The following is a 26278-nucleotide window of genomic DNA, read 5'->3' as shown; positions in this document are numbered from 1 at the left end:
ACAGCAAAACAACTCTTATGTGTAGACGAACCCTAAATGACAGCGGCTTAGAATGGCGAATATGCCCTCCTGTAGTAGCCCGCATCCTGGCACTAGCACCTGCTGCAGTTGTGATGCAGCAGCACAGAATGCTGTCCTGGGGAGAGAGATGTCCAAGGGGAACGCAGCTCGAGCTGGGGAGGAGGCTCGGAATCCACCCGACGGAGCAGTCAGAAAAAGCCGTTAGAGAAGGATGGAGATGCTGAGCTAGCAGACGAACTGGAGCCTGGGTAGGGGGAGGAGATAAAATAAAAGAACAGGAGAATAAAAGCAGAGGACTGGGAAGTGAGAAGGAGGAAAATAGGAAAGGTTTCGGGTCAGGAGAAGCAGAAAAAAATAGACCTGGGTACATGAGTAGATGCTGTTAGAGAAAGGGAAGAAGAGGGAAATCATATCAACAGACTTACCAGAGAGCGAGTATCAAGGGAAAAAACTGAAGGGAAATATAATTGGTGAAAAAAGAGAATTGATCAAAAAGCTGCACACAGATCCTGGAAGCAATGAACGAGAAGTCCCCCACAAAGGACCTAAAGTACATGAACAGAGAGATTGACTGTGTGAACATCTATTGACTGAACACAGTTCAGAAATGCCTAATGGACAAAAGAGGGCCACCAGGTGACAAAACCCCACTTGTGGATAAACTTGGAGAAAAGAGAGAGCCACAGGAACACTGAATCTAAGAAGCACTTAAAGCAGAAGAGAAACTAAGAACAGGTCAACAAGAGTGGAGCTGGACTTACAGTCAAGGAGAGGAAAAGTTGATTCTTCTCTGAAGTGACACAGTATGTTGTATAGTAATCTCTTTTGTTCATGTTAATATCAATGCACGTGGTACTAACTGCACAGCGTGTACAAGCTCACAAAGGTTAATGAGATGGTAATATATAGTTTATTATTATAAATAGTAAGTCTTTGGTAATGTTCTATATTATTTATGCTCCTGATACAATTTGGGGGGTTTCCCTTATGAAGTTCTAAAAAACTTGAAATGATCCCTTTTGTTTTGGTTTGCCTCTGCCTCCCCTCACCATTAGCATAGCCTAGTCTTGCCAGGTCACCACACTCTGGGTTTCAATCCGCAACCCTGAATAACCTGCAGAATAATCTATTCCAGGGTGATCTGTTATGTCCCAAGGTATTGGCTTATACTGAAGCACCCAGGTGCCAGTGATGTGGGCTTCAACTACATCAATATGTATATACACAGAACACAGAGTGAAATCCTGGGCCCATTTATGTCAGTGGGAGTTTGCCATTGACTTCAACAGGGTCATGATTTCATCTTAAGAATTCCACTGTATAATGAGGTAGTTAGTCAAATGCCTGACACACTGAGTTAAAAGAAGGAGGCTTGGCAGAGTTATATATTGATACATGCACGTGACTATTTCAGGACACAAAGCCCTTATAGCTATGCCCTGGCTGGCTGAGGGAGAAAGTAAAATACTTTAAATTGTAATAGGTGATCTAGCAGTGAATTCATTACAGGAACAGCTTATTTCATTTGTTTGTGCAGTACTAGCATGTGTACTGAGTCACTAATACCAGTCATGCTTCGGGTATTTGCCTTGGACGAATGGTCAGTGGTACCCAGTGAATCTCAAGTCACATCCGTTATATGTTTTTCCTAGCTCAGAATCACCATGCTGGCAAGATTGTGCAGGCACCCAAAGGGATGAGTAAGGAGCCTGTTCCCTCCATGTGTCATACATTCTCCCTCCCTACACAGAGGCCAGGAAAACCTTGGTTTGACCCAAAATTTAGCACTGCTACACTGCCACAAAAAACAGAGGCTCTTGCTGTAGAATGTAGGTCTACAAGACCACAGAATATACAGAGCCTTAAATACAGACCATTTTGTACGTTAAGCTACAGAGACGTTAGTTAATAAATACATGGGATTTTACAGGTGTTAAATTAACCAGTGGAGGAAGCCTAATGTTCCAGTAATGTAACAGAAATAGTATGAAAAAAATGAAAATGAATACACAAGCTACTAAGTTTTTAAAGTATGGTTCTGATTTCCTGAGCTATAACAATTATGAAATTTACCAGGATCGGCACTCTTCTGGTACTGCTAGACTAGGCATTCTATTAATATAAAAAAGAGTGCATTCAAGAAGTAAATGGTGCCAATACATCTCCAAAATGAGCTTAAAGGAGGCACATTTAACACTAAAACACTTCCATTGCTTACTGAACCTCTGCTCCCCACTTTGGGTAAAGACATGATTAAAAATCAGGTTGGGAGTAAACCTAAATGTTAGCTGTGAGGATTCCATTTGGGATAAACATGCCCATTAGTGTCACATATAACAATATGCACCGAGTATAAATGGATTTTCTTTAATGTTCTGTATAGATATCTACCTTTAGTGCTACAGCATCTGCCGTTTGTTACAAACGTAAACTAGAAGATAGCTTGGTATACACCACTAATGGCAATGTACAAAATACCTGATTATAGAACATATCCTAAGCTCCCTGAAGTCAATGAAAAGGCTCCCACTAACTGACTTGGATCAGGCCCTATACAGACACAGAAATAATTGAACACTGACATTGTCTGCAAAACACATGAGCTTTTTTATTTTAGTTTTGATGCAGACTATGACAATGAAAACATATAAAACAAAACTCACATATTTGACTTTGTTAATTGCTAAATGTGTCATTACCTGATGGAAGGCTGAGTATCCTCCCTCAGTTAAGGACTGAGTTCAAGAGTTGCAAAGCATTCCCCCATTAGAGAAATTTACACATAGTGTGAGAGGGAAAAGGGGAGGAATTGCCTTAATCTGAAAATCCTTTATTGTTATTTAATACTACAACATGATTCTGACTTGCCACTTTTTAATGGTCATCTGGTGAAATGACATAATGGTTTCTAATGGTTCAACAGAGCCATAACTAGGCATTTAGCGCCCGGGCACGCCAGCATATTTGCACCCCCTACCATTTTTTCCCATCATATATCCCGTTCCATTCAAAAGTGGCATGTAACTGTTCATAGTAGGGGGGCACAATTCAAAGGTTCTGGGGGAGTATGTTTCAAACTGTGTGGTGTGCCCCCTGAGGGGGTGTGAAGGAACACTGCGGGGGAGCAGCAACACCAGGTGGCTCGGGCCAATGATGCCAGATGCTCGGGCCAGCCCCGAATGGTGGGGCTCATGATGGAGTTTGTGAAAGGAGCCCCACCTCCACCCCATGACTCACCTCAGCAGGCCACCCAGCCTGTCTAGGTTGGGGGGGGCACAACCAAAAATCAGGGGCTGGGGGGACATGTGACCTCTAGCCCTATTTTCCTGCCCCGCGGCTTTGCACCTGAGGCGGGTGCCCTGCACACCCCACTCTGGTTACTGAGCCCTGTGACTCACTATATCCCATGGGTTCTGTCAAGCAATTGTTAAAATTGTCATACTATGTTACAATTGAAATGAATACATGTGAATCTCCATTTTGAGCGATTTAGTTTAGCACAATTCTCATGGATTTAGTTGATTAGCAGATTTGTTTGTTCACTGGTTTTTTTTCTGATTAAATTATGTTACTAAACCACACTTAACCATGCTCCTTAAAGTATAGTTTTATGCTGATAAGTAACTGTGTAAAAAAGGAACCTTCTTACTCAACCACTTTATTCTTGTTTATTATATTTAGAGTCCTATCTGATGTCATTAGAGACATATGTTTTACTGCATTTTACTCCTGTTATCCCTGCAGAGCCAAATACAGCTAAGAGATAGTGAGCTGGATTCTATTCCTCCTGGTGTACCATCAACACAATTGTTTATTAAGCTCCACTCATTTATATCTGTGTAACCCTACTGAAGGCAATGGAGTTTCTCGGGACTTACTGAAGGCATAATGGGAAAAGAGTGGAGCTGCATAGATGTACAGTAAATTGACCTACAGTTCCCTTTATTACTGCTAAAGAAGCACAAGAAGGAAATCATCCCACCCGATTCTTAGATTGCAGGTTGAATCTGCATGGCTGGCAGTTAGAAGGATCATTTTTAATTGGAAACTGAGCACATTTAATAGAGGCAATAAGTGTAGAAGCCCATGATGCCATTTTTGTAGGATCACTTTTCCGAACAAAAACATCCTTTTAGGTGTTATGGAAGCTGTTATGGTAAGTAAGTCATGTAGGAGCCTATGAACTACATACCAGCTACAAAATACTTCTTTGAAGAAGCTTGTTTTCTAGTTGTTATTTATTATGAGTTTAGAATGCTTCTTTAAACACAGAGGGCATGATCCCTGCCTGCTCCAATTCATATCAATGTCAACAAGAGTGCAATATTTCATGACAGTCCTCATTTGATGGCTGCTTTCGACTACCTGAAGGGGGGTTCCAAAGAGGATGGATCTAGACTGTTCTCAGTGGTACCCGATGACAGAACAAGGAGTAATGGTCTCAAGTTGCAGTGGGGGAGGTTTAGGTTAGATATTAGGAAAAACTTTTTCACTCAGAGAGTGGTGAAGCACTGGAGTGGGTTGCCTGGGGAGGTGGTGGAGTCTCCTTCCTTAAGGGTTTTTAAGGTCAGGCTTGACAAAGCCCTGGCTGGGATGATTTAGTTGGGAATTGGTCCTGCTTTGAGCAGGGGGTTGGACTAGATGACCTCCTGAGGTCCCTTCCAACCCTGATATTCTATGATTCTATGTATTGCATTCCTGACTCCACGAATAGCAAAGTGCATGGAGGAGGATTTTCCTATGTTAGAGTTCTAATTTTCTCCATGAATTTGGCATCTACTAAAATGATTCTGTGTGATATTATTGAGTAAGGCTGTACAAAACCACAAAAAAATAAACTTGGTAGGGAAGCTCCACCTAGCTGGCAAAATTTCCTTATTTATGTGGCCCAGTTTGGTTCAACATACTGTGCAGCCAATACTTAGTTACGTAAGTTGCTTCAGTACAAAAGTTCACTGTAGCAATCAGAATGCTAAATGAATCAGATGGATCGGCTTGGAATGTAATTCTCAATGCAGAAGCTGGATGTGAAGCCATTGAGGCCTACCGTATCAGTGCTATAGGCAGAACCAGAGGACTCAAAAAATCTTCTAAAGTTTCTCTTCAAAAAATAAAGAAAATACAGACACCAGGGAGGCAATTGGTGTCAAGTTTGATCACCTCAAACTGACCAATGTAGACGGGCATATAGATATTAGGGAGAAAAGTGTGAAAAACAGAGTGGAGAGGTGGAAAAAACATGAAGGCTGAAATAAAGCAACTGGAAACATTGTGCAGTGGGTTAGTGAAATCAGATGAAGCACTGAGGGTTTTAATCCAAATGCATATTATATAGTATTCCACTGCTACCTCTTGCACAATCAGAAGAGGAATGAATTGCTTTGATAGAGAAATAGATCCTTGACATTTTAGGACCTGATAGAGCAAGAGTTGATTAAGATTGAACTATCTGTCTAGCTATATAGTAATACAGTTCTGATTATGATATCATCTAAGCACCTCCCAAGTATTTTAAAATGTTAAAAACCATACTCTCTCTTCCTGCCTGCCTGCCTGTAGGAGAAATAGCCTGATAAGTCCACAGGGTTCTTTGATTGTTTAATTATTTTTATATGAATAGGAAGGTGCATGTAACAGCATGGCTTGCCTTAGTAAGCCAGCCCTGATTACAAGATGACCCCACCTGTGTGGAATCAGGTTATTCAAATATAAAAGACAGCACAGGGGTGATAATTGAGAGAAGTGTAGGAGATACTAACAAAGAAGGAAGCAGGGCCAGTGGCTGAGTGCTAGCCAGAAAGAAATGGGGATGATGGCTTCAGGTGGAGTAGGCTAACAGAGAAAGAACTGTCAGCTGAAGAATGAGAGCGAAGTTTGAACCGTTGAATTATGCTTTTTTACTTTGTTGATGATTCATTGGATTATTTTTGTGGCTCAGGACTCTGAGGTCTGTGTGAACTTTATTTGACATTAAACCAGCCCCGGAAAGGTGCTCTGTGAGCTACAAAGACTGTCTGGAGTACTTAAGGGGCCTGCAGAAGAGGTTAACAGGGCAGGGTGCCTATGGTGATGAGGGGGGTGCCTAATAAGCAGCCACACCCTAAAGTTCAGTATCTGTGAAGAATTATTAACTTAACAAAACTAATTTAGCATTAATTGAGTGTTATGATGTTAACAGTAAAGAATCCTGTGGCACCTTATAGACTAACAGACGTTTTGGAGCATGAGCTTTCGTGGGTGAATGCCTACTTCATCGGATGCATCCGACGAAGTGGGCATTCACCCATGAAAGCTCATGCTCCAAAACGTCTGTTAGTCTATAAGGTGCCACAGGATTCTTTACTGCTTTTACAGGTCCAGACTAACACGGCTACCCCTCTGATACCTGATGTTAACAGTGCTTATTTCTTGCCATTGTGATTTCCAGAGTGACGTCCAGAGTCTAGGTCCATCTCCTGTGAAAGGTCTGTCTCCTGCACTCAAATCTTTTCCATTCTGTGAATAGTTTTAGTCCCAGTGTAACATGGCTGTCATCAGAAGTCATGCCCATAGAGGGAGAGGCAATCTATCAGGTAGTTAGAGCCAGTTCCTAGGTCTTCTTATATTAAGACAGAGCCCTGAACTGAATTCTATATTTAATGAGGAGCCAGGGAAGAGTGAAGCACCAGGGTGATGGTGTTTAGTGATGTGTTGCTGTGTGGTGTATTAGATCAGTTGAAGTTTTTGTGTTTGTGGGTTGTTGTTGGTTGTGTAGGTTTTTTTATTTGGGGGGGGCGGGGTTTCATTCCTAAATATAACAAGTTGCAATGATCAAACCTGAATGCCAAAAATGTATGGAACACCATAGCCAGTGGTGGGTCTGATAGGATGGGGTGTAATCCTATGGCTAGCCAGAGACCTGTATGAATTATTTTGCCACCATAGCTATTTAGGTATCCAGTAGCAATGAGTAAAAAAGGACCCAAGGGCTATAGACCAAATTAACAATCTGAGGGCAGACACTTTCAGTAGTGTAATAGGGGATGTAAGTTTTTCCAAAGTGCTTCCTTTTCCTTGCTAGCATCACCTGTCTTGCCTGGATTTACCTTTAGCCAGTTGCTCTCCATCCAGGTGCTGGTTTGGACTAGGCATTGAGAAAACAGGGACATTGTGCTGTTTAGGTTTGATGTAAAGGAGATGTAGAGTTGGCTGTTCTGTGTATTGTTGGCAGGTCAGTCCCATATTATCTCACTAGCTCTCCCAACGGCTCCTTACAGAGATTGAATAAATAAGGGAGAGCACTATATGGGACTCCATAGATCAGGGCTTCAGATGTGCAGGAACAGTTTCCCATCATAACCCTCTGGATTTCTTCTGATACAGACGAGAGACATTTTGGGTGTACTTGCATTCATCCCTGGAGCTTTTTGCAAGTGACAGGAGACAACAGTATCAAATGCCATAGAGAGGTCAGCAGGATGAGTTACAAGCGTACTCCCTTCTTGGTTCCAAAAGAGAACCTGGCACTAAAAGACACTCTTGTGAATACAGTACTTCACGTCGCTGGGGAAAAAAGTGAGACTGAGCATATAATATTCTCAGACCCTTATTTTTTTCCAGACTTGAGGCCTAACAGCAGAAGAACCTGTTGCTTATTTTCATTGTCAGACATTTTTATGAGAAAATGGACACTGCCACTTTTATTCTGCAAAACATAGAATGAGATAATGCTAAAATGTATGTTTTCTTGGAGACAGAGTCTGCTCAGCATCTGTTAGACAAAATCAAGAAGCAGGGGAAATAGACAATGAATCAGATTAAAGACATTACTAGAGACTCTTTCCTGTGGTTAAAATGGCTGTCTAGGACACAGTTTCAAGTAATGGCATTCTATCCCTGGTCTTTGAAAAAGAACAATAATTAGCTCACTGGTTGAACTATCTGTACAAGTATATTCAATGTAAATAAGCTACTTTTTTTTAAATTAAGGTGCAATACTAATTGATTTTTATCCTTATAAAGCTACAAAAAGGAGGTCTGTTTGCCAATGTATGCCCTCTATAGAGTCATTCATTAATCATGACAGAGTTTATAAATCATGTTTGAGACTGGGTAAATTACCATTCTAATTATACGTAGCATCACCTTCGACTCTTGCATCCAACTGTTCATACTCCACTTTCAGACTCTTCAACTACATATAGAATTAATGTTGATTTGTGTTTAAAATGTACTGTTAGCAAAATCACCAGTGTATTAAGATTGCTCTGCAAGTAGGCAAATATATTAACAATTTTCTTTTCCATGTTTGGACTGACATGCTTGGCCAGATTTAACCACATGAGCTTAATGAATTCCTGTTGTGACTTCACTTGGAGCCACACAAGGAATATATTTGCCCCACTGAGAGGCCTGTTTGAATTTACTGTTTACGTAAACTTGATCTAGGCCTTGTCTGCCCGAGGCCTATCTATGCAAAATTGCCAACTGGTACAACTCTGCTCATAATAGGAGCAGTGGTGCTCAGCACTTCTGAAAACCAGGCCACTCCTTTATCCATTAAAATATGGATTTAAAAACATTTAAAATCTTAGCCTACCTTTTGAAATAAAGAAAAGAACACAGGTACTAAAATATCAAAATGGGCTGTCAAACTGCTCAACAGGTTGTTTAGGCTTTTTGTTTTTGGGGAGGTTTTTTCTTTGGGGGCGAGTTCTGTTTAATTAAATCTTTAGGCCCCTCTTCTCTCCCCCCCCCTTTTTTTCCCTCTGTCTCACTTCCTCCCCTGTTTCTTTCTCCTCTTGCCCCCAACCTCCTTCCAGGTCAATCCAAGCTCTAGTCCCCTAAAATAACTGCAATATATTTTGCTACCACTGTTTCAAAATGGAATGAACATAAACCTTATAAAACACACAAATATATGAATAATTAAGGGGACAAGAGCCTTGCTGGTGGAAAGGCAGACAGATGGGAAAGTGAAATTAATCTAAAGAGTTTAAAGCTTTTTTTAAAAAAAACAAATTCTCTTTCTATGGTTTCACAGCCCCATTTTCTATGCTTTTAATGTCCTTTTTTATCATGTTTTAAAAGATTTTTCTACACACTGCAAAGGGAAAGAGAAACTGAAGTAGAGCTTTTGTTGGTTGGTTTTCATGTTGTCACTTGGACAGCATTATGCACCTCCATGTCCTGAGTCAAATCTGGCGCATTACTGGGTAAGAAGCCTGTGAGAGACAGGTGTCTGATGCCATCTGGACATTGTGGTATTAGGGTATTCTGCTTTCATCTGGTCAAAGTCAAAGATGATACCCATAGGGAAGTTGGAAAGCATTTGGAGCAGATATCCATACTACCTTAGATAGCATTTTGAGAAAGGGGGACCCACCTAGTTAGAAAACTAATCTCTTCATTCAACTTGAATTCATACCATTTGATGTTTTTGATCATTCAGGGATGCTTCATCTGAATGGTGTCCAACTTCTTTTCAATTCTGAGAGTCAGGCATGTTTCAGTCCCACTAGGAGAATACTAACAATGAAGCATTATATATCCTCAGCTTTGCCTCTCTACTTTATCAGGGTATTTATCATTACTATACCATTCTTGATGAGGCGCCTCATTATTGACTATGTTTTTGCAGTGTGGACTTAAAGTTCGTTCTTGCTGGCACCCATGTTGTTGACAACCAAGCCAAAGTAGGTGAAATCACCAACAATCTTCACTGGGTGATCACCCACTAAGATGCTAGACCCCACAGCATATTCAAAATCCACAGTAGTAGAATTTTGGTTTTACCCCAGTTTATTTTCAGGATGACTTTTGCCACTGATCTTTCCGGGGCTTTAAATGCAGCAAATAACTTACTCATTGATTTGGCAAACTCAGTGTGCATGAGGTTCTTATCGTTAAGGCATGTGCCTAAAATTCATGTACTTGGTGGCTACTCAAGCACATTGTTTACATTGATGGCATTCAAGTGTTCTGGGGTTGCAACACATCCTTTTCAAATGCCTGACCTAATTGAAAAGGTGGTTCTTTCCCCTTGTGACCAGATCCCCGGGGTGTAGCCTGGGACTGTGGGATTGCTGTGCCCCCTTAACTCTCCAGCCTGGGCTGTCTCTCTCAATGCTTTGCTAGTGACAAGCAGCAAGCACCTCCACGTGCTGTTATTACTCAGCACAACCCCTTGTGGAGCCCCCTACCCAGATAGATTGCATGAATGCTCCCAGAGCCACTCATGAATCACCCAGAGAAAAGCACCAGCCAAATCCTCCCAACCTTGTACTTCAGGAATAAACAGTCTTGCAAGATGAGCAGTGCAAATTTACTAATTGGTTCACCACTTCATCAGTGGAATGTGGACATACACCAGCCTTTGTAAACCTGAGCAAACACCGTTACCGAACACTTTAGGAAAAATCATTAGTTTAACTGTTTATCTTTACCAACTTATTGACTACAAAAGATAGATTATAAGTGATGGGCAAAAAGTCAGAGTGGATACCAAAATAAAATAAAATATAAGCATTCAGTCTACAGTTTCAACCCTATTAGACTGGGTAACATCTAAATTGAGCAGTTTTTCTCACTCCATTGGATACTGCAGTCCTTAATATACAGGTTTGTCCCTTAAACATGGGCCAGTCTCCTCTCTTGTAGTCTTCTGATTGTCCTTGTTGCTTGCAGCATAGGTGGGGGCTGGAGAAAGGCCAAGCAGTGGGCCCCGTGTTCTGTTTTATACTCTTAGTCCATATGCTTAGGGAACACAAGTCCAGGCATGTCTGGTGGGCATTGCTGAGTCACAAGGTGAAGCAATACCCCGATATGTGTTCTGTGAGTCATTGACTTGTAACTCCTCTGCTAGACAATGGCTGGTGATGTCTGTTCAGCACTCAGCCGGGTGTTAGTTACCTCTTCCCTTGTCATTGTCTCTGGAGAGCTAGTATTTGGGCACTTCTGAAAACCACAGCATTTTTTAGTGAAAACCATACAACACAATTCTTATAATTTCATATGCATTGATGATATACAGTAATTCCCCACTTAAAGTTGTCCTGGTTAACATTGTTTTGTTACGTTGCTGATCAATTAGACAACATGCTCCTTTAAAGCTGCACAATGCTCCCTTATAACATCGTTTGGCAGCCACCTGCTTTGTCCACTGCTTGCAGGAAGAGCTGCCCATTGGAGCTAGCTGGTTGGGGCTTGGAACCACGGTGGACTGGCAACCCCCCAATCAGCTCCCTGCTCCCCTAAGTTCCCTCTGCGGCAGCCACCCTGCAGGCTATCAATTGCTGGCAGTTCATCTGTCCCTCCCCCGACTGCCATGTGCTGCTCCTGCCCTCTGCCTTGGAGCTGCTCTCCGGAGCCTCCTGCTTGCTGTGCAAGGGTAGGGGGAAGAGGGAGGCTAATGTCAAGGTGTCCCCCTCCCCCTACTCCTGCACCCCACTTACCACATTTCCAAAGAGCAGGGGGAACACACGACAGGACTCAGCACAGGGGGAGCTTGCTGGCAGGAGCTGCTGTCTCAACTTGCTGATCTATTTAAAAAGGCAATGTACTTAGAGTGGGGTCAGCATACTTAAAGGGGCAATGTGCATCTCTCTCTCTCACACACACACGATGTGTGTCTCTGTCTGCCATGCTGTCTCCCTTCCCTCCATTCGTGTTGCCTTGTAGAGTGTGAGGCTACATAACATGTTAACCCTTGATTGCTAGTTCATCATTTAGCAGTAAGGTATTCCCTGGGAAATATCCCACCCTCTGACTTCACCACCTCAACCAAGCTTCACAATCATCATCACTGTAAACCAGTATTAAATTGTTTGTTTAAAACTGTGTGTGTGTGTATTTATATATTTTTATTATATATAAAAAAATCTTTTGTCTGGTTGGAAAAAAAAGTCCTTGGAACCTAACCCCCCCCACACACCCCATTACACTAATTGGATTCGCTTAACATTGTTTTGCTTAAAGTCATATTTTTCAGGACCATAACTACAACGTTAAGTGAGGAGTTACTGTACATATTTAGATAGAACAATGGCTTTCAGCAGATCATAACCTTTCTCCCGATACCTTACAAAGCATGCTTGATATGCAAAATCACAATTGTACATAAATTAGGAATATGGGGGTTACAGAGTGCTCCCCCAAGGTATAGAATGTCATACTCCTATCACAAGACTACAGCTTGAGCAGTCATCGTATAGGAGACAACATTATACACAGCTTGTCAAGGAGGGCTGAGTTTCAAAATCAGCCAAAGTATTTCCCTGTCAGTCATATACAGCCTTGATGTCCACAAATGCAATATGAATGGGGAGTTTGAATTCTCGTGCTTTTGTGATAAACTGGTGTGCTATGAAGATTTGCCCTGTTGTGGAACAGGCATGTTGTGGTCTCCTCTTGCTTCCCAAGATATCAGCAGCTCAGGCCAACAAGGCAGAAACAAACTCTTTCCTCAAGAAGAGTAATGCCACGATAGTTACAACAGCCTAGTGTGCTGCCTTTGTTTCCAAAGTGGTAAAATAATGCCTCTTTGCCAGTCAGACTGGACCAACTCAGTTCTCCAGCAAATACTTAAGTGTCTGGAGTCACAAGAGTAGCTGGTCCATCACTTTTAAACAGTTCCACAGGAATTCCACAGGTTCCTACTACCTTATTTCCCTTAAGCTTCTTCACATGTAAATTTTCCAGGATCATTTTGCAAGAACCTGGTCAACTTGCAGACTTGATGTCAGGGTCCAAAGAAATTAGGGGTGCATTTAGCAGCTGAATGAAATGTTCACTCCAGCATGCCATGCACTCAGCTTCCATATAAAATTAACTGTCCAGAACTGGAGTAGATTTTGCAAAGTGAATGACCTTTCTCATCGTGCAAGTGTTACACAAGGAGACAACACTGTTCCTGGCAGAATATTCCTCAAGTGCAATGACTTTGGCTTCCATAAAAGCTTTGTGATCAGCATGGATTGCTGTATTATGAGTGCCAGTTAGCTTACAATTCACAACCACATCACCTCTCAAACAAGCCATGTGACACTGTTCAATGATGCTTAAAGTATTAATATAGCATTTTTGTTGCTGGCAAGCTAACCGAAAAGTCTAAGTACAGGAGCCAGTCAGAGCAAAGGGAAATTAGAATACAGCAATGTGTATATTCACAATATAAGTATTGAGAAATAACAGTACAGTGTTTAATTTCATCTTACAATGGTTTTACACTCATCACTGTACCTGAGTGACTTCTTTTTTTCCCCCTTTAAATAGGGAGATCTCTCACAATAGCCCTGGTAAAGAGATTTTCTTTTGAGTTTGATTGCAGGAAATCTAGACAGAGTGGATTTTACACTTCATTCTGAAGGCAGTGAGGCTTGTAGTCAACTAGAGTCTTTCAGTTGTGGGCTAACAGCAGAGAAAGCTCAGTCTTCAGCAGTCAATAGTCCCATTCACATGAGCTACATTCCAGTGGAATTAGGGTGATCAGATGTCCCAATTTTATAGGGACAGTCCCGATTTTTTGGTCTTTCTTATATAGGCTCCTATTACTCCCCACCCCCGTCCCGATTTTTCACATTTGCTGTCTGGTCAGCCTAAGTGGAATTGTCAGCTAAGAGTGGTCATGATTGTGGCAAGGTGTTCCCTTATGCAGGTTGGGCCGTTTCCATGGAAGGTTTTAAAGACCAAAGCCTGGAATTTGCCTTGGTATTTAACAGGGAGTCAGTGCAATGAGGTGAGCTTCAGAATGATGTGCTATCAGCAGCCTGTGTTGCTAAGTGAACAGATTGTCTGTCAGCCTTTAATAGCAAGTCATCTTGCATGGACTTGCATAACTGGCTCAAAATCAAACAAAGTACAGAAATTCACATCCTCTATGGATACTCTAAAATGTGCTTACAGTAATTTTTTTTTGCAAATAAGATACCCAGAACCAAGAAGAGATCAGGGAACTACATAACTCTGGAATATCTGCACAATTCTGCATCAATAACTGTACAGACTCCCTCACGCTACCTTGTTGAGAGAATTCATTTTCAGCCTAATGATATTAAGACTTACAGAATATATTTTGTACATTAAAGGCAACTAGGAACAACTTTTCACAGAGAAATATAAGATTCATATAGGAAAAATATTCTTACAATTCCATGCCTTCATAGGCACATGTAGTTATTGTGTCTGCAGGTGCAAGTACTAGATTTGCACATGCAATAAGGCATTTGTACATACAGTAGAATCTCAGACTTTCAAACACCAGAGTTACAAACTCACCGGTCAACTACACACCATATTTGGAACCAGAAGTATGCAATCAGGGAGCAGCAGAGACAAAAAGAGCCAGTACAATACAATATTAAACTCTTTCCTCCCCCTTTTTTTTTTAAATGACAGGGTAAGGAAACCATTTCTGTGCTTGTTTCGTTTAAATTAAGATGGCAAAAAGCAGCATTTTTCTTCTGCATTGTAAAGTTTCAACCTCCTATTAAGTCAATGTTCAGTTGTAAACTTTTGAAAGAACCATAATATTTTGTTCAGAGTTATGAATATTGGTGCTCATAACTGAGGTTTTACTGTGTGTATTCAAGCCTTTCTTCTGAAAATTTGGCCCCATAAACTGCCTCTTTATTTAATATTTTAACATTTATTTATCTTCAATTTTACAACAAACCTTTCTTTCCCTACCCAACTAAGATCAACTGTTTCCCTCTTGAACTGCAAACATAAGGGCTCTGGTATGAGCTGTTTTCTCCAGGTTCTTTAACTTCCCATTGCAACCACTCTAGCCTTAGTTCCCTCCCACCAGGATTTTCCCACTCTTGCTGAAAAGTCTCACTTCCATTAAGACCAGATTCTCTCTGTATTACTAGTTAGTACCTACCCATCATGTCCAAATGACCCCCAGTCATTCATCCGTTCCACACCTGACAACTTCAAGAACCTAAGCATGTCCTAGTTGCCCTAACATCTCCCAGGATGTCTTGATCAACATCACCTGACCTCACAGCCACCATTTGTGCCCTATCCCACCACTATGTCCTGATCAACCCTCCTTTTTACATCTGTCCCTTTCCTCCAGTGAGAAAATATTAACAAATATATTAAAGGCATGCTGCAAATATTATGCATTGGTTATTCCTTCCTTTCATTGTTTTCCAAGCAAAAAAAATTTTGTCTACTGTGAGACTAGGTGGTATACTTAAGAAGTCTACTGCACATTTTGTCTTATGGACCAAATAATTGGTGTGAGTGCTCCATCTTAAATCTTCCTAAAGTGCTTCGTTCTGATAACATACACAGCAAGTAGCATGTGCAATATCAACTCCTGCTTCCCTCTAACCCATCCTCCCCCACCCATACAGTAGGATCATGATGAGAAGGATGATCCAGTCTCTCCTCCCCCCCGCAAGATAAGCATCAGATGTTACCTCTCCTTGCTTGACTATGGAGAGAAGCTGGCCTCTCTCAGTCCAACCTTCCCCATACACTTGCCACCACCTTTTAAGAACCAGAAAAGCCAGGAGGTCACCCCCTTTCATGGCCAGTTGTCACCCTCATGCAGAAAAGATCTGAGAAGGCAGCTTCATTAAAAGCACCCTGGATCCTCATCACTCAGAGAAATGGCCTCTCAGGTTTACACCTTCCTTCCACCACAGGAGCTCAGCTTTTTCATGATAAATTGATCCACTTAACCTGAATAAAACACTTAGTATGAATAGGGACAAATTAAGAAGAAAAAATACATTTATTTACTCTGTATATTTTAAAGGGACATGTTGAAATGGACAAAAGAATATCAAAATAGAAAGGAATGCTCAACGTCACTGTGTATGAAATAGCTCTGCCTTTGCCACTGCACCCCAAAGCCAAGAATATATGGAAGCACATGATAAATTGGAGTGGGGGGACTTTAGTTTCCATTCATCACTGAAGTCAGTACTGAATAGCAAGAAGTCAAAAGCAGAAAATAATGAAAACCAAATGTCACCAAAAATGCTTAAAAGGAGTCTGAAAGCAGCAAAAGAAAAAAAAAACAAAGATACATTAACCACTAATCAGCAGCTGTAGATTTCAACAGCACTTCTTCCACAGCAGGAACAGCTTGTCACTATCATGGTGGTTAGAGTTTTAATAATAAAAAAGCCAGCATGAAGTGAATCCTGATTTCATTATTAATAAATAAATAAACTAGCAAAACAATTAGCCAATAGGGGAAATGCACTGTGGGGAAAGTTCAGAAGGGGCTTGTTCGGTGTGATGCTGGTAAACTAGGTGCCAGTTCTCACCAAGTCTGTGGGTGGCAGCTGAACTTTGAAAAATTCATAGCTGGAAACAAGACCAGCTTGCCTATGTGTTAATGTTGTTCAAGGTCGGTGTTGAACTTATAAAAATGTCTTTAGACTCTATAAAATGCTTGTAAGTTGCTGCATGCATTAATCTTACTTGTGATGTCTGTATAACACATTGTAAGATATGTACATTTTGCTTTATAATTATAAAAATGCCTGCTCTGAACATGTGAACCTAAGAAGGAAAAGTGGTTCCCTTTCCCATCCAGAACTATCAAGACTAAGTGGGCCCCTGTGGAACATCACGACACGAAGGCTAGTTTAAAGGTCCCCTTACACCCAGGAAGGTGCTACATGACAGAGAACATATCCCATCAGCTCGAATTCTGGAAGAGGGAAATAAAGACAGATTTTTCATGTCCACTCTTTGCTGTTTGGGCTCTTACAAGGGCTAGAGCTAAGAAACCAAAAAAAAAAAAAAGCCAAGATCCTCAGGACCAACCTGGGTCAGCCCTAAGAAGACAATCAGTGCTTACTTATGGGGTAATTCTGCATCACTGCAGATATGCAGAATTTATGTCTCCTGCTGATTTCTTTGCTTCCCTGCAGAAAAATTACTTTCTAACAGGGAAGCCACAAGAGCAGTCATGTGACACTCCCCAGCAGTATGTTTTGGGTGCCCAGGGCAGCCAGCAGCGAGGTAAATCTCTGTGGGGCAGGACTGGAGAAAATCAAACTAGTTCCTCCTTCACTGCACCAGGCCCAGCTGCTAGTCCTGGCTGGGCTGGGGAGAACGGGACTTCCTCTGCCTCTGCACAGCATCTGGCCCTGTGTCAGACCCACCCTCAGATTTCTCCCCCAGCTATAGGAAGCTCTGAAACCTCTTGCGTGCTTCCTGCACCCATCGCTCCTCAGCTGCTGGGAGAAGGATTACTGTACAGGAAGCTGCTCCTCTATCCACCCAACCCCCATGCATCCAGACCCCCTCATACCCAGACCCTCCCACCAAGCCTCACACACACACCGTGACGAGCCCCACTTCCCCTGCACCTGGACCACCCCACTGAGCCACCCACACCCAGATTGCAACCTTACTGAGCCCCAGTCAACTGCACATGGATCCCAGCCCCACTCTACCAGCATCTGAAACCCCCCAGTGAGCCACACACACACCCAGACCCCGCTGCTGAGCCTCAACCATCTTTACCTGGACCCCATGCAGAGTCCCATTACCATTGCACCCAGAACCCCCCAAGCCCCTGTGCATCCAGATTCCCCCCCTCCCCCGGATCCTCCACTAAGCTGCACACATCCAGATTGTCCTCTCAATCCACACCTAGATTGCCCCCCCCAGGCCCCTCCACCCTTGGATCCTGCATTGCTGACCCTACCTGCCCACACCTGGTGCACTTGGCACAGAGGGGCAGGCCCAGTCCTTGTGCTGTGTCCATAGGCGCCGGGTTATAGGGGCTCCAGGAGCCCCAGCCCCAGGAATATTCAGGGCTGGGGGCTGTGCTCCACCAATAACTGGAGCTGGATTTCTCCCCTGGCCCTGCCTGGAGCAGGCACCGGCCCCTGGCTGCCACTACCACCACCCCCAGCCCCGGAGCATCCCCGCCCACCCAGTAGCGTAGTGGGGTGGAAGGGGGGAAGCAGCCGCTCCCTTTTGAGCACATTTTACAAAATCAGCACCTATCCAGGCAGCCAGCACTGGGCTCCGGACTTGGAGTCCGGACCGGGTTTTGCATGTGGCTGCCAGCTGGCTCTGGGCTCTGCACCACCCTCCTGCAGGGGGCTGCCAGCAGGTCGGCTGGTTGCCGGGCTCCCCGGGGGTGAGGAGGAGGAGGCACCCATCCGCTCGCAGCTGCCCAGTTCCCTGAGCCGGCCGGGGTGGGCTCTGCCGGGAGGGGCCGCAGGGCAGCCCCCCCAAGTGCGGCGGGGGACTGAGGAGCAGCAGCCCCGTGCAGAGCAAGGTGGCCGTGCGGCAGGCAAGGGGGCTCTGAAGCCCAGCTGGTGCCGGTGGAGAGGGAAGGAAAAGGAGGGGGGGGATGTTTTTTTCTCCTGGTCTCTCTTCAGCGGAGGGGGCTGAGGGATCAGCAGGGCCAGGAGGCAAAGGAGCGACTTTGGGTTATTGCCCCCCCCACTTACCCTACCTCAGTGTTGCACCTGGGGCTGTGAAATGGTGCTTAGTGCAGCTTGTGAAGGGGGTGGGGATAAAGGTGCTTTAAGGTGCCAGTTGTGTCTCCTCAGTCTCACTGCTGACTAGCTGCAGACCCAGTGCTCAGAACTCAGCAATGTTCTCAGGGACTATGCAGTGCTCTATAGGAGTTTTCAATTACCTGCTAAATGCTTCCGCAATGCCACCTTTTCACTCAGCTACATCCTGAATAGTGGGGACTGGGGGCGGGGGAGGGGGGAGTGTATCTGATGCCAATTTGAGGAGAATAGTCTCTTGGCCAGATTCTACTGCGTTTATGGTGCTTTGTGCCATGGGCTGGAGCAAAGTGGCTGGTGGATAACCAGGAATCTGGTTAATAATTGTTCTCTAAATTCAGCTTTCTTCTTTCTCTCTCTCTGAATTATCGCTAATTCAAAATAGTAGCGTGCAAGCTGACTGGATAATGATAATAGCATAATCTCTTGTTGTAGCACTGTAAACCCTACTACCTGATTAGTAATTGGATATGTTGGCTGGCACCTTTTTTACGTGTTCGCTCCCCCTGATGTTAGAACCTGGCTACACCACTGGGGAGGGGAGCGTCCTAGACCTGAGCAGCTGGGACTTGGGTGAATTTTGTGATACTCTGCCCCTCCCCAGCCACCACCCTGCACCCCCCACTCCTGCACCATGCTGGGCAAGGGGCAGCCCCATCCCCAGTGAGGCTATGGTGAGGGGTGGCAGCAGGGGAGGCCACACGTGATGGCAACTCCCCCAGCCCTGTACCCACCATAGAGGAGGCGAGTGGGCTTTCTGGACCTGAGAGGGAGCCTAGGAGCATATGCAGTGACTGGGAGGGAGAGGAGGGGTCCCTCCCCTGGAGCTTGCTGCTGCCAGGGAGGGTGGAGGGGAGTCCTCTCTGGCCCTAGCCCTGGGGCAGCCTGTCTGCACCCCAAGTTCCTTATCCCCAGCCCTGCCCCAGAGTCCTCACCTGACGGGAAAAACACGCTACTTAAATTTGGTGGTCAATTTAGAGTATCATAGAATATCAGGGTTTGAAGGGACCTCAGGAGGTATCTAGTCCAACCTCCTGCTCAAAGCAAGACCAATTCCCAACTAAATCATCCCAGCCAGGGCTTTGTCAAGCCGGGCCTTAAAAACCTCTAAGGAAGGAGATTCCACCACCTCCCTAGGTAACCCATTCCAGTGCTTCACCACCCTCTTAGTGAAAAAGTTTTTCTTAATATCCAACCTAAACCTCCCCCACTGCAACTTGAGACCATTACTCTTTGTTCTGTCCTCTGCTACCACTGAGAACAGTCTAGATCCATCCTCTTTGGAACCCTCTTTCAGGTAGTTGAAAGCAGCTATCAAATCCACCCTCATTCTTCTCTTCTGCAGACTAAACAATCCCAGTTCCCTCAGCCTCTCCTCAGAAGTCATGTGCTCCAGCCCCCTAATCATTTTTGTTGCCCTCCACTGGACTCTCCAATTTTTCCACATCCTTCTTTGCAATGTGGGGCCCAAAACTGGACATAGTACTCTAGATGAGGCCTCACCAATGTTGAATAGAGGAGAATGATCACGTCTCTCGATCTGCTGGCAGTGCCCCTACTTATACAGCCCAAAATGCTGTTAGCCTTCTTGACAAAGGCCAGAGGAGGGAGTGTCAGTGCCTGTGCGGACTTCCGGGAAGCGCATGGTGTGGAAGGGGATGCTGGGATGCTCTGGAACCACTCCTTCAAAGCCAGTCAGGACTCTGGGGGAGCCTCCTCTCTGAGCATACTGTCTCCAGGGCAAGAAGCTTACACCTTCCTGGGTCTGACCTCAGAGCATTCAGCATGCTCTTCCACAGTGTGCTTTCCGCAGTGAGTCTGCCCAGGCGGGGTCCTGGGGCAGCCAGAGATCCCTGCACCCCAACTCCGCAGTCAGATGTGACTCACAGCCAGACTGTAAAACAGAAGGTTTATTAGATGACAGGATCACTGTCTAGAACAGAGCTTGTGGGTACAGAAAACAGGACCCTAGGTCAGGTCCATCTTGGGGGGTGGGGAGCCCAGACCCAGGTTCTGGGCCTCTCCCCATTTCTCCAGCCAGCTCCAAACTGACACTCCCTCCTCTGGCCTTTGTGTCTCGATTCCGGACAAGGAGGCCACCTGATCTTTGTCCCCAACACCTTCAGCTGGCACCTTGCAGAGGAAGTTGAGGCACCCACACAGTATTCAGAGAAAATATTAAGAACATTCCCACTTCATCACAACAGGTGCAACAAAATATAATACTGTATATTGAAGTAGGCAAGTGCTGCTTCTGACTTTCCACTTTTAATTGACCCTTGTAATCTTGTGGCACTGACGCGTTGTAGCTTCATTTTATATTGGCTTACAGGGCGGGAGCGGGGGGGGAGGCACCATTTTGGGCCCCACCAAAAATTATACAAACTTGCCGCCTATGGCTGTGTCAGGGTTGGGTGCACCCTCACTGCTGAGTCCATCTCCCAGGGGGTGGGGGGGAGCTGTACCGTGATCTCCCACCTCTGTGCGGCCAGCAGCCTGTGCTCCCCAATGCCATCGTGGAGCCTCCACATTTATTTGATAAATAAAATGTGCAGAATTTTAAAATATTATGCACAGAATTCTTAATTTGTTTTGGCACAGAACACCCTCAGGAGTAAGTGCTGACCAATTACCACCTCTGTCACCTTTTGGAACCAGATGTTGAACTCACGTGTGCGTATATATGTTGCCTGTTTTAATCTATAAAGAACTCATTTTTCCTAGTTAATAAAGCCTCAATTAGTTTACTATAGAATTGGCTACCATCATTCTCTTTGGTGTGAGATCTAAGGTACAAATTGATCTGGGGTAAGTGACTGGTCTCTTGGGACTAGTAGCAACTTGAATATTGTGACTTTACTAAGTCCAGCTAGCCTGGGTGGCAAGTTTGAATGGAGTGCCCAAGGGGATGACTGTCTAGGACTCTATGGTAAGACTGTTCCAGTGATCCAGGAGATCACATTAGGTAGTGGGTTGGTGAAATCTAATTACAGAATGTACCACCACCTCAGGGAGTCTGCCCTGAGTTTGGTAGTGTGGAAGTAGGGAAAGAATTAACAAGGATTTGAAGGGGATCTTAATGCATGTCAGTCAGTTAGCAACAGTCAGGCTAGTAGTCAGCAAGAGTTAGGCCACACTGTAACCCTAATGACGTGAGACTTGTAGAAGCGAGGATGGTGTGAGGCGAGAGGGAAAGAACTGTGTAAGAAGTTATTACGACCTTGCAACTGATAACCAAATATGTAGACTGGCGTCTCCTAGAATTGAGAAAAATAAGATAGCAGAAAAAGCGAGAACTGAGGTTTTTCTCCAACAGTACTTAGTCATGAGCCACTCCAGACAGTATGACACTGGGGAAGGAAGGAGATATAAAGTGGAGGCTGGAAACCCCAGGTTGTGTGGGGGATGGATAAGGAGAGGAGCACTGAAGGGCCAAAAATTAATAAAGGGCATTTGTAAAGGATGACTACAGACAGCTGCAATTGAAAGGCGACATCATCAACCCACACAAATTTACACTCCTCTGTTTATCTTGTTGTTAGCATCACTCCACAAAGCATATAGCTTTTTCACTTCTCACGGTGAGAAGGAAAAAAAGATTGATATATAATACAGCTTCCACTGTGGGATGCTTTAGAACATGTAGTGGAAGCTGTAGTGGAAGATACTGCTATGCTCTAGAGCAAATGTCGAGTCAGTGTCATACTTAACAATTCAACCACCATGCTTGGGTTTTTTGTTGGTTTTTTTTGGGGGGGGGGGGGTGTTGTACAGCTACAAGTATTATTTTTCCCCCCCACAAACTTTCATTTTGCAAAACTAGAGATAGAAGAGATATGTCTGAAAACAATTCACTAGGGAAAAGTATGCAAAGCAAATCTGCTCTTACAAACACACAATAAAGGAATAGTGCACCAAGGTATAATTCATGTACTAAGTTGAATTTTACAACCTTTGTGATCTATTATACAGATTTTAACAATATTCTCACATTAAGAGCTACACAGTTTAGCACTTGTCAGCTATGAATTATTTTCATAGCTTAATTTGTAAGACTATGTTGCAAAAGTAATTTGACTGTGTTACTCATTTGACCAAGACCAGCCAGATGGTGTCCTAGACTAGGGAAGTGAGGCAGTGGCCAGAGCAACAGTAGCTGTGGCCAAATTGCCAACCCAAACCACTTGGCTGTGATTGACCAGCCAAGCAAGACTTATTAATAAATTTTAAAAATAAATCTGATTGCATCTTTCTATTTTTTCTTATAACAAACCAAACAAATTCTACAGGCCAGAGTATATAAAATAAGAACAAAAATACTATTTTGGAAAAGACGACAATATTTATACAATGCTTAGATTTTCATGTATTAACTACAATTTTTATTGCCGCCAAGTTATGTTATTTAGATTTACTTTATTATGGTCCCATTAGGAACAGATATGAGTCCATGGAAGAAAAGTCTGTATGCTGTTATACTAACAAAATCAAGACACTCCCTTTCGCAAAGAGCTTACAATGAAAATTAGGAACAACTAAGGAGACAACTTACACTGCAAAATACACAAGAAACCCACATACACAAAATAAAAAACAAAGTTTATTTACATTATTGTTGTTACACCCAATCCTTCACATGATTATTACATATACTATGAAAAAAGTGGCCATGTGATTAAAATACTGGAACTGGGATCAGGTCCCAAGTCTGCCAGATTTTCTGGACAGGACTTTGGGCAAGTCACTTAAAACTCATCTAGGTACACAAATGACACCTCATTAACTAGAGTGGTATAGTTAGAGCAGTACAACCCCCTTGTGTGGGCACAGTTACATGGGATACACTATCAGGCACCTTTAGGCCACCATAATTGCATCTACACAAGGGGTTACACCAGTCCACTGGCATTGGCAAATACACCCATACCCCCGACTCAGCTAGGGTGACTGCAGCCCAGGCCTCAGTGTCTCAGCTCCCCAGCTGTGGAAATAGGGATAACGCCTCCTTTCTCCCCCACCCCCCCGCCCCAGCTAGCCACCTCTTGCTTCCCACCCCCCACCCCCGCGCGTACCAGCACCGGGGGAAGGGCCAGGCCCCGAACTGTGACGGGGGCCTCCCCAGCGCTACTGAAGCGCACATACCAGCGCAGGCGGGACACACGCGGGGCCCCCCAAGCACTCGAACGGCAGGAGACGCTGCTGTCCCCAGCTGGAGCAGCCTCCCCGCCACAGGCCCCTGCGCCCCCTCCCCAGCCTGGCAGGGCCGGGGCCGCCCCCACTCACCCGGCCCGGCCGGGACTCCCGACCCCTTTGCTTGAGAAAGAGACACGAAGAAATTAGCGCGCGCGCACCCCACTATCGGTCCCCATGGAAACCGGGCGGCTCATACCCGCCCACGCGCCGAGGCTCACAACCACTGTGTCCCCTGGCTGCCACCGCCGGAAGCCTATTTATAGCTCTGGCGGATACGTGCTTGCGTCACGGAGCACGCCGTCCCGTGCGTCAGCGTGCGTGTACGTAATGGGAACGTGACAGACGCACGGCGCGGTCTATTTATAGACGAGAGGGCAGGGAAAGTACCGGTCTCAGGGATCTCGCTCATTTTGATGTGTCGGTTGCACGCGCTTGCGAGGGGCGGGACTGGACGAGCAGGGGGCGGTGCTGAGGGATGTCACGTGATGGGTTGGCGCTAGTTCCCGCCTCTTTTTCCTCGAAGCCGGGGGTCCCGCGAATTCGAGCGGGGGGAGGGGATTGCGAGTCTCGCGGCAGCGAGCGGCGAAGGCCCCGCGCGCGCCCGCTCGCTGCTGCCATGGACACCCCCGCCCGGCGCCCTGCTGCGGGGTCCCCGCACACCCAGCTCAGGTCTCCGGGCCAGGCCCCGGGGTGTGCGCGGGGTGTCCCCCGCGGGCTGGCGGGGTGGGACAGACACCTGCCTGACTCACTTTCTGTGCCTCTCGCCTGTAAAGTGCGGGTGAGGCTGCAGCCGGGGAAAGCTGGGGCGAATGAGAGACACCAGGGAGGGGAGCGGGCCGGGAGCTCCTGGTCGCTGGACTAGCTGTCGCTTTTCTTCCCTTTTCCCCTTTTTCCAAAGTATTGGTGAGAGAGACGTTTTGAATGCATTGCCGATGGATGAGGCTTGAAAGGCTCCTGGGTACACTTTGTGATCGTTTAAGTATCTTCTCTTCTGCTTATCTAATCCTCTGTGCGGGCAACAATATTAGCAGAGGTATGGGGGGGGGGGAAATCATCCAGGTAACCAGGGCAGCAGCAAGTGCCTGTAGCCCCCACAAGAGTGGCACGGTTTTCAAAACTGTTTCTCTCCTCTTCCTCATTCTAGTTACTGGTTATGATTAATTCAGTACTGTATCTGAGTGTTGCTCTTGAGTGACCCCTTTCTAGGAAAACTGTATAGCTTTTTTAATTTTAATGTTGTAACTGTGTACTAGTGTGTGTTGGCGGGGGGATGAATCTTCTGTAAAACATTCTCTCTGTTAAGAAAGCCTTGTGATAATGAGACAGCCACCCACAGTGCCTAAAATTATTTTGTATTTATGTTGGTGGGAAAACACTGTTCCCGTTTAAATGACACTGCTTCACTATATATAACTGTATCTTTGCTAACTGTATTATTACCTAAACCCAACTTAAAGCAGCTTAAAAACTTTTCTTCAGCAAGCAGATGACTTCCCCGGACTTTTCTTAAAATATTTTCTTCTTTTAAAAGAGTAATCTCCTGTCTCTGGAACTTTTTTTAAAATCGGAAGCTGTTGTACAGTTGAATCCTTAAAAGCTGCCTTTTTTCACATACAGACATTCTCTCTCTTCAATGTATTCCCTTTGAGAGTTGCTAACTGTGATTTTCGAGTAACAAAATGGAGTCAGAGCTTAGTGACTGGACAATGAAATGTACATTTCACCCTGGAAAGTGATCTCCCAAATAAAAATGGAATTTTTTTGCATAACATCATCTAGCTAAGTACGCTTCTACCATAGAGCCAAGTCTTTTACTCTTACATGGAGCAATGCTATGTCCCTTTTGGCAGCTCATAGCTGTTATGTACAGGCTTACAATTCCGCCTTCATTGCCAGAGGTGCACCTCAAACAGGGCCGGCTCCAGGCATCAGCTTATCAAGCAGGTGCTTGGGGCGGCAACTCCAGAGCGGGGCGGCACTTTCAGGTATTCAGTGGCAATTCGGCGGAGGGTCCCTCACTCCCGCTCAGAGCGAAGGACCTCCCGCTGAATTGCAGCAGATCGTAATTGTGGCTTTTTTTTTTCTTTGGCTGCTTGGGGCGGCAAAACCTCTGGAGCCGGCCCTGATCTCAAAGGCTCTCAACACGAGACAGTTGTAGACTTGAACTCAGGGGAAAAAAAAATCTTGCTAGAGAGAGTGGCAGTGGGTTGCCACCATCCCTTCCATACAAGTGCTGGGCTCTAGCTCTCTGACTCCATTGTCAGACTCTTGCATTGCATGTCCATGATGTGCACATATTTTAAAGGGCCTTTGGGGACTGGAGAGAGCAGTGCTTTTACTACCCTCTATTCAGTACTCTCTTTCAAAGAAACTAGGACTTATATGTAAGCATTCAGGTGCTTAGAGGTATAAAGAGGCAGGCACCCCTGGGAGAATACCTGTAACCAGCAGTGTGTGACCTTAGCTCAAGGAAGCACCTCCCAATGATATTAATCTACAGCTCCTTCCTGGGATGATGCTTCCACCTTCTCTCTCCTTCCAAACTATCAGTTCTGGGAGCTGCTACCACCTGTTCTGCAGCC

The sequence above is a fragment of the Mauremys mutica genome, chromosome 2 (assembly GCF_020497125.1).
Source record: "Mauremys mutica isolate MM-2020 ecotype Southern chromosome 2, ASM2049712v1, whole genome shotgun sequence".
NCBI classification, from domain to species: Eukaryota; Metazoa; Chordata; order Testudines; family Geoemydidae; genus Mauremys; species Mauremys mutica.
Note: the sequence above shows the minus strand (reverse complement) of the source record.